A 9,752-nucleotide genomic window follows, 5' to 3' on the forward strand; every position below is an offset into this window, starting at 1 on the left:
AAAAAAGCATCTGGGAATATTTTGTAGCAGTAAATGAGGACATTGTGCACGGAGGGGAGGGGCAGGGAGCCTGCCCAGCCTGCACCCTCTCACAATCCAGGACCGCTGGCTCCTAACCGCTCGCCTGCCTGCCTGATGCCCCTAACCACTTTGCCTACCTGCCTGATCGCCCCTAACCACTCACCTGCCTGCCTGATCGCCCCTAACCACCTCTACCTCGGCCCTCGCCACCACAGCTTCATCGGGAAGGACGTCCGGAATGATGTCCAGAAGGTTGTTCGGCTGTCTGGTCTAATTAGCATATTATGCTTTCATTATTATAGATAGCTTGGGCCATAAAGCTTATGCTTAAACTTAATGAAAACCTTCATTTTAAAAAAAGAAGACAAAGACCAAAAACTTCTGATGAATGATAGTAATGTAAGGCAACAGCCTTCACCGAAGTCTATAGTTTCAGGACTCTTGACCCAACGATCTGATGCAAATTGTGACAAAGCTGCACTGTCTCCCACCAGCGAGCTAGAGCACCTTCTGATGCCGGGGGGCCACACACACAAGGCCACGTGGGGGTGTCAGGAGGACCACCGCTCACCGCTGTCCATAAGTCTAACTGCGGTGAGGCGCTGTGTGAGTGCGGGGTGTGTGGGCCTGTCTCCAGGGTTCAGAAGGAACCAACAAGGCTGGAACAGAAGTCAGGGTGGGCATGTGTGCCTGCAACGCACTGAGTCTCCCTACAGGCAAACCAACGGGGTGCAGAAAAGTGAGACGAAATAGACTCTAGCCAGCTGCTCGCTGTCTTTTCCTGTTTTCATACACGACCTGATTTCCAAACAAAGCACTGGCCCGGAGCTTTAATTCCACAAAGCACGTGCACACCCCCATTTGCTATTCGCACAAAAGCGCTGTGAGATAGTCCAGCCACGTATTGATATGTTGGCTACACATCAAATTCAGGTTTTAAAAACAGGAGAAAATGTATCCATGAACGCATGCATGCGGGGGTCCTTTGGTTCCTGAGACGGCAGATCATGTGTAACACTATGTACGAAGTTTGTCTTTCCCTTTTCCCGAGAATTCGCACTATGTGACCATGTTGACTGGAGACAGCTGCCTGCCGCCCTTGGACCCTGCGCATACGCTTGTGAAATTCAAGCTTGCTAAATAATTAAGCCCCAAAGGCCATGACTCCCAGTAATTCTCCTGCCAACACGAACATTGAGGTTTTGGGTAGTCGATTTTTTTCAGAAATAAAAAAGCATCTGGGAATATTTTGTAGCAGAAAATGAGGACATTGTGCACGGAGGGGAGGGGCAGGGAGCCTGCCCAGCCTGCACCCTCTCACAATCCAGGACCGCTGGCTCCTAACCGCTCGCCTGCCTGCCTGATGCCCCTAACCACTTTGCCTACCTGCCTGATCGCCCCTAACCACTCACCTGCCTGCCTGATCGCCCCTAACCACCTCTACCTCGGCCCTCGCCACCACAGCTTCATCGGGAAGGACGTCCGGAATGATGTCCAGAAGGTTGTTCGGCTGTCTGGTCTAATTAGCATATTATGCTTTCATTATTATAGATAGCTTGGGCCATAAAGCTTATGCTTAAACTTAATGAAAACCTTCATTTTAAAAAAAGAAGACAAAGACCAAAAACTTCTGATGAATGATAGTAATGTAAGGCAACAGCCTTCACCGAAGTCTATAGTTTCAGGACTCTTGACCCAACGATCTGATGCAAATTGTGACAAAGCTGCACTGTCTCCCACCAGCGAGCTAGAGCACCTTCTGATGCCGGGGGGCCACACACACAAGGCCACGTGGGGGTGTCAGGAGGACCACCGCTCACCGCTGTCCATAAGTCTAACTGCGGTGAGGCGCTGTGTGAGTGCGGGGTGTGTGGGCCTGTCTCCAGGGTTCAGAAGGAACCAAAAGGCTGGAACAGGAGTCAGGGTGGGCATGTGTGTCTGCAACGCACTGAGTCTCCCTACAGGCAAACGAACGGGGCGCAGAAAAGCGAGACGAAATAGACTCTAGCCAGCTGCTCGCTGTCTTTTCCCATTTTCATACACGACCTGATTTCCAACCAAACAGCACCGGCCCGGAGCTTTAATTCCACAAAGCACGTGCACACCCCCATTTGCTATTCGCACAAAAGCGCTGTGAGATAGTCCAGCCACGTATTGATATGTTGGCTACACATCAAATTCAGGTTTTAAAAACAGGAGAAAATGTATCCATGAACGCATGCATGCGGGGGTCCTTTGGTTCCTGAGACGGCAGATCATGTGTAACACTATGTACGAAGTTTGTCTTTCCCTTTTCCCGAGAATTCGCACTATGTGACCATGTTGACTGGAGACAGCTGCCTGCCGCCCTTGGACCCTGCGCATACGCTTGTGAAATTCAAGCACAGGATCGGCCCCTGAGAGGGAGTAATGACTGTGCTAAACCGAAGACACCGTTTAAGCAAACATCTTTCGGGCTGACAAAAGGCGTGCAAACGTGACCGCAATGAATGCATTCCCTAATCGTTTTGGTTTTTTTCTCCCACCAACGCCCCTCACCAGTGTTTTGCTGTAGGATGTCTCTCGCATAACCGTGTGTATCCTGTACCTAGAAATAGTTCCCTGCCAAATGTTTGGCCGCTTTGAGAATCTGTTTTGGATCAGAAAAACCGGAGTACATTAGTAGTAGGCTGATGCCCAGGGATGTGCCAGGGACTTAAAACAACTCAGAAACATATAAAAAAGTCTCCCCTCACAGCTTTCAACCCCAAATTGTAGAGCTCTCATCATTGATGTTTCTCTCTATCTCTTCCTCTCTGAAATCAATTAAAAATATATGTATTTAAAAACAGAAAGCAGACCTACCTCTGAACTATGCATGTGTATCTTCTTACCTGCTGTGCATTCATGTGCCAAGCAAGACCCAGAAACACCAGAATCTGCCAGTTTTTCTTTGCCAAAGAGAGGACTTCAAATGCCCTTACAGCGATGTCCTGAGACTGACAGTGACAGGAGAGCCAAGGGGAATCAGCAGGAGGGCCAACCTGGCCAGAGGTCCCCCTAGAACAGCGGTTCTCAACCTGTGGGTCGCGACCCCTTTGGCGGTCGAACGACCCTTTCACAGGGGTCGCCTAAGACCATCCTGCATATCAGATGTTTACATGACGATTCATAACAGTAGCAACATTACAGTGATGAAGTAGCAACGAAAATAATTTTATGGTTGGGTCACAACATGCGGAACTATATTTAAAGGGCCAGAAGGTTGAGAACCACTGCCCAAAACTATCAGGGCTCCAGTAAGAACTGCTCTGGTTTTGCAGCCCGGTCTCAAAAATTCACAGAGCAGCTGACAAGTCCTGAAACAGAGCCCTTCCCCACGTTAGGCATCGGCAAAAAAGGATGAAGTCAGTGGGGCACAAGACGGACCCAAGTCAAGTTTTTTAAATTGCAAGGAAAACAGATATGGGGGGTGGGGGAGGATTAACATTCATTTGCCCTGCCTTATGCTGAAAGTAGACTAGAGAAAGGCTGGGCTGTGGGTAAGTGGCAACCGGACATGAACCTCCAATCATTGTTGGTCTGTGTGGGTCATCTGTAAGCGTGGAAAGAAGGGACAGAGAGGAAAGGAAATATAAAGAGGCTGAGTGGGCTATAAACTCTGCCATACACTTCAGTCTCTAGCCCAGCAAGAGTTAATGAAATGGAAGCCGTCTTTACAGGTTATGGCTTAGTGTGACTCAAGAAAAGAGGAAAATCCTTTAAGAGGCCAACTCAAAGGCTTACAAAAATGCCTTAGCCATTAACTACCTCATCAAAGGGGAAGGGGGGACATTTGATGAATTAAGTATAAATGACTTAGAAACATATGGAATAAAGTTATTCCAAAGTCCACGAGACTGCCATAAAGTAGACTCTGGAATGAGCATCTAGTTAAATAAAAATCTTAAGAAGGGTTCACCGAGGTTGAAAGATAAAGAGATGCAGCGGGGAGGTAACATTTGGGGGAGGAGACTGCCATAATGTAGACTCTGGAATGAGCACCTGGTTAAATAAAAATCTTAAGAAGGTTCACCGAGGTTGGCAGATAAAGAGATGCAGCGGGGAGGTAACATTTGGGGGACCTGGGAAAATGGAACGAGTTTGCAAAATAAGCAGAGGACATCAGAGCAACCCTGGGAGGACCACTGCATCATCACGGGATCTTTTCAGGGCCTTTGCAAAGGGGTAAGCTCAGTCTTCTCACGTTCAACCCGCGATGTCATCAAAACTGCCGCCGCCCACAAAAGCACCAGGCTACTCCGGGAGCTGAGTGAAACCAAGTAAGCCAGCCTGGCAGATAGGTCTGGGGACCCTCCCGTCTGCCCGAAGTGCCATACCACCCCAATGTGGTCATCATCCACCCGCCAGCCATCCCCGCTCCACAGCTCCCCCAGCCAAGAGCACACTGGGAATGGCATTGTCTTCCTCCTCCTCCCCATCCTGCTGTCTTCACACACCCACACCTGCTCTCAGATTCCTCGTAATCACTCACTGATGAAAAGCAGCCAGGGCAGCTGTTGTTTAGCACAGGCCTGAATTAATCACTCCCACCTTCACGCACCCACAGCATTCTGCTGTGTCCTCACTCACCTTTACTTAATTCGAATCTGGTAGTAGGAGTTCATTTGTTTACTACTGTTCCCTAGATTTCAAACTTCTTTAGGACAAAAATCAAAGAGTGCCCAGTCGGCATGGCTCAGTGGTTGAGAGTCAACCTATGAACCAGGAGGTCAACGGTTCGATTCCTGGTCAGGGCACATGCCCAGGTTGAGGGTTTGATCCCCAACCATTCTTGACATTCTTTTTGGCCATTTTCATTGCTCCTGTGCTCTTTGGCTTTTGCTACAAGGCCTGTCTTGTTGATAAGTTCTCTTTCCTTTGCCAGCCCCGGTGGTGAAGATATACCCTAAGCCCAGTCCTTCATCCTCTGTTGTTCTTAACTCACCATCAGCAGCGAACGCTCCCTACCAGGTAGCTCCTGAGCTCTGTGCTTCCTGCTAGAGACAGGAAGAGAAACAGTCCCTTATCTCTGTCCACAAGGAGCTAATTATCAAATTGGGGAAACGAGACATGAAAAAAAAAAGGTAAACATAAAAAAACGAAGAAGCCTGTGGCCAAAGCTGAGTGGCATACAAAGCCTAGATTCCAGAGTAGCTGTGCTCTAGAGCAGCGATTTCCAACCTTTTTCATCTCATGGCACACCAACGAATTACTGAAATTCTGTATTGCTGATCTGACCAAAACATAAGTATACTTTTGATTCATTCACACCAGAAAAGTATGTTGGCTGTTATTGTTTTATTTGACAAGCTAAGGGAAAATGGGTCAGTGCCCCTGATGAAACAGTCAGGTATGGCATGTTTTAAACATTCTCTTGGGCGCTGTGGTGCACAGTTGGAAATCGCTGCTCTAGAGAGTACAGTTGTGAAAAGAGGAGGAGCTGGGTCCTAAGGGGAAAGAAAGGAATGGATTTCAGAGGCACAACAAGGAAGAACCAACCTCTGGAAGACCATTAGGTTGGGGCAGGCGAGGAGGGCAGGCGTATAGAAGGCGTAGGAAGACTCACAGACTCTAGTGGGAACTGCTGGAATCAGAGCACCTCGGAGAATGTTTTGGGAGAAAAGATAAGGCTTCTGGAGACATATTTAGTTTGAGATGACAATCAGATATCCCAGGAATGATACCTCCCAGGCAGGGAGAATCACAAACTGGTGCCCCAGCAGAAGGGCTCTGAGATGGGGATGTAGATTTCACAGAACCAGAGACGAAGGGGTCATAGTGTAATTCATCTCCAAAGAAAGACTTAAAGAAGAACAGAGGATGAAGGACTGGGCCTGAGGGTATATCTTCACCAACGGGGCTGGCAAAGGAGACAGAGCTTATCAACAAGACAGGCCTTGTAGCAAAAGCCAAAGAGCACAGGAGCAGTGAAAATGGCCAAAAAGAATGTCAAGAATGGTAAACGTTCAACACGGTCCCTCGCTGGCAAATCTTTGACATAACTTTGGAAACTCCCCCTTCTCTGGCATTTTCAGACCTACCTTCCTGGTATAGGACTCTCCACCGGGCAGGCTGGGAAAATGTGCATAGGGTCAGGGCACTGGGCAAAGTTTCCAGAGGAAAAACCAGAGGAGATGTATTGCCTCCTGCGAGTAGCCCTGTGGGTGCACAGGCAAGCCCTTGAACACTCAACGGGAGAATCATTTGCCAAACTCAGAACACTGATGCCAACATGTAATTTTCTAAATCCAATTTAATTTCCTTCTCCCTACACGTTCTAATCCGGCTTAAATACAGTCTCATGGCTTGCCCTTCGCTGCAAAGAATTAGAAACAAAATGGGATAAAAGAGAATAAAAATTCAATTCAATTGAACAAATTATGGAATCTCTAGTGTAGATTGTTTGCCAAGAACCGGGGATAAAACAGGTCAGGTCCTGGCCCAGCTGATGCTCTGGCCTGGATGGCAGACAGTTAAGAAAAATGATTTAACCAAGTGTAGGTGGTCAGGATCCCCCTGAGAGAGAGTCACTTAAACTGAGATAAAAAAAAATAAAAATAAACTGAGATTGGAAGGATGAAATTAGCCGAGAATCTAGTGTAGATTGTTTGCCAAGAACCAGGGATAAAACAGGTCAGGTCCTTGCCCGGCTGATGCTCTGGCCTGGATGGCAGACAGTTAAAAATGATTTAACCAAGTGTAGGTGGTCAGGAGCCCCCTGAGAGAGAGTCACTTAAACTGAGATAAAAAAGTAAAATAAAATAAACTGAGATTGGAAGGATGAAATTAGCCGAGATTCCAATCAGAAACAAATAAAGAATAGAAAGGAACAGGTAGAAGTATACAAATTTGCCAAGTACTACATGTAGACAAATACATTTTTAAGCAAAGCCAAAATCACAGAGTAGAGAAAACGAAGAAGGCTTTACTGAGGACGACCCACAGCACTTCTGATGCTGAAGCTGGTTCCACTGAGTGGGGAGGGCTCTCTGCTGGAACAGGAAGGCAAGCCATCAAGCAGGAGCACCCTCAAACAAACCAGTGTCTGGCCCGGCCCCCCAAATACAGTCAACGATCAAACCTTCCCCTTCGCTGGGGTGACTGGCATAGTATAGGCATTTTCGTCAGCATGTCGCAGTATCTTGCAGTCATGTGGTTTCTATGTTTAAATCTCCTCTGCCTGGTATCCCCCTAATTTCTGATAAAAGTTTGTCCTCAAAGATTATGCAGCTAAAACAACAACAACAACAACACAACGCCTCACCTTGTAGTAAGGGCCTTAGGAAGTGGCAATCTCTCCAAAGGAAGAGGCTCAACAAGCCACTCAATCCATCTCATGTCTCTTAAATCCCACCCATGACCTCAAGGCATTGGACAGATGGAGGGGACGAAGGAAGGAAATTTTTAAGCACAACCATGGCTAGATTTTGCGCGCGAGTGTGCACACACACACACACACACACACACCTCTTTTGCTCCTCACAAAAAGATCCGATGACTAGGGCATGTATCTAGGATCTGAACAAGAAAATCTGAGTCACAGCCATGCTCTTTTAATCAGATCACTCTGCCTTCCAAAATGTTAAAGCACAATTGCCAGGGACTTTCTTTCCCCATATCCCAGTGTTCCCAGACTTGAGGTGCCTTCATATCTCCTTAGAACCTCCTTCTTCTTCCAGGGTGTGCGGGTGAGTTATGCACTGGTATTGGCTCATGTTGCATAAGAAGAGTGAATACTGATCTCAAGGTCCCCATAATATTCATGACACAGCACCCAATTCCCAAAAGAAAAAGGCAAGTAAAGGATATATGTTGCTTCATTAATCACATCAATTTTTTTCCTATAGGAAGCACGGTATTTCCCTGTAGAAAATGTAAATCTATAGAAATATAAACACCAAAAAATGTACGCATATTCCCACATAGAGAAAAACCAACGAAGGGCACAGATTTCTGAAAGATGAAGTGGGAGAGGCTCTGCCCTTCCTGCAAGAATGATGGCCTTATAGCTCCAGTCCAAGCAAGAAAAGAGAACGAATAGTTGTGTTTCCTGGGGAACGGCTTGGGTTGAAACAACATACGACATTAAAAGTCTGTCCTCAAAGATTATGCAGCTAAAACAACAACAACAACAACACAACGCCTCACCTTGTAGTAAGGGCCTTAGGAAGTGGCAATCTCTCCAAAGGAAGAGAGGCTCAACAAGCCACTCAATCCATCTCATGTTCTCTTAAATTCCACCCATGACCTCAAGGCATTGGACAGATGGAGGGGACGAAGGAAGGAAATTTTTAAGCACAACCATGGCTAGATTTTGCGCGCGAGTGTGCACACACACACACACACACACACACCTCTTTTGCTCCTCACAAAAAGATCCGATGACTAGGGCATGTATCTAGGATCTGAACAAGAAAATCTGAGTCACAGCCATGCTCTTTTAATCAGATCACTCTGCCTTCCAAAATGTTAAAGCACAATTGCCAGGGACTTTCTTTCCCCATATCCCAGTGTTCCCAGACTTGAGGTGCCTTCATATCTCCTTAGAACCTCCTTCTTCTTCCAGGGTGTGCGGGTGAGTTATGCACTGGTATTGGCTCATGTTGCATAAGAAGAGTGAATACTGATCTCAAGGTCCCCATAATATTCATGACACAGCACCCAATTCCCAAAAGAAAAAGGCAAGTAAAGGATATATGTTGCTTCATTAATCACATCAATTTTTTTTCCTATAGGAAGCATGGTGTTTCCCTGTAGAAAATGTAAATCTATAGAAATATAAACACCAAAAAATGTACGCATATTCCCACATAGAGAAAAACCAACGAAGGGCACAGATTTCTGAAAGATGAAGTGGGAGAGGCTCTGCCCTTCCTGCAAGAATGATGGCCTTATAGCTCCAGTCCAAGCAAGAAAAGAGAACGAATAGTTGTGTTTCCTGGGGAACGGCTTGGGTTGAAACAACATACGACATTCAGAAACCCATCTAACACAGAAATAATGACTCTATTACCAAGACCAAAGAACTGAGCCAAGCCACACACATGGGCAAAAACTGACTTTGGTAGCCAGATGCCCAGGTGTCGCTCATTTTCCATGAGCTATTTCCTCCTTGACCATGTGAAAAGTAGAGAGGCATTTTTATCCATTATTCCCAGGGATATATACCAGTATTGCTTTGGGTTGCCCTTAATGAGTCAAATTTATTTCCCAGCTGGTAGCAAGTTAGCAAGTGCTGTAGGAAAGTACAGTAATTGCAAAAACGAATCCTCCTTCTCAGGAAATTCTGAGCTCAGGGTTATAGGCTCAAAAACTGTCATTCTATCATCAGGAAAAAAAATAAGGTCAATAAATTGCAGTGTAGAATGTGACCTAGACTACTTCAAAGCACATATTTTTTGAAATAAGCCTATATTTTTAGATTTTAAGATCTGTTGCCTATTGAATGAGCTGGATATCAGAACAAGGTTTTGAATTGTAATTAGAAAATGGAAAATTATGAAAATGTCAGTGCACGAATCGACATGACTCACTTTATATGGACTATCATAAACTGAAAGGGCTATAAAAATGTAGGTGCTGTTATCTGACAGGGGACCTCTGGACCAGCACAGTCCTTCCCAAGCATCTCCCTTCTGTTTCCCTGTAGAAAATGTAAATCTATAGAAATATAAACACCAAAAAATGTACGCATATTCCCACATAGAGAA

The sequence above is a fragment of the Myotis brandtii genome, unplaced genomic scaffold (assembly GCF_000412655.1).
Source record: "Myotis brandtii unplaced genomic scaffold, ASM41265v1 scaffold170, whole genome shotgun sequence".
Classification (NCBI taxonomy): Eukaryota; Metazoa; Chordata; class Mammalia; order Chiroptera; family Vespertilionidae; genus Myotis; species Myotis brandtii.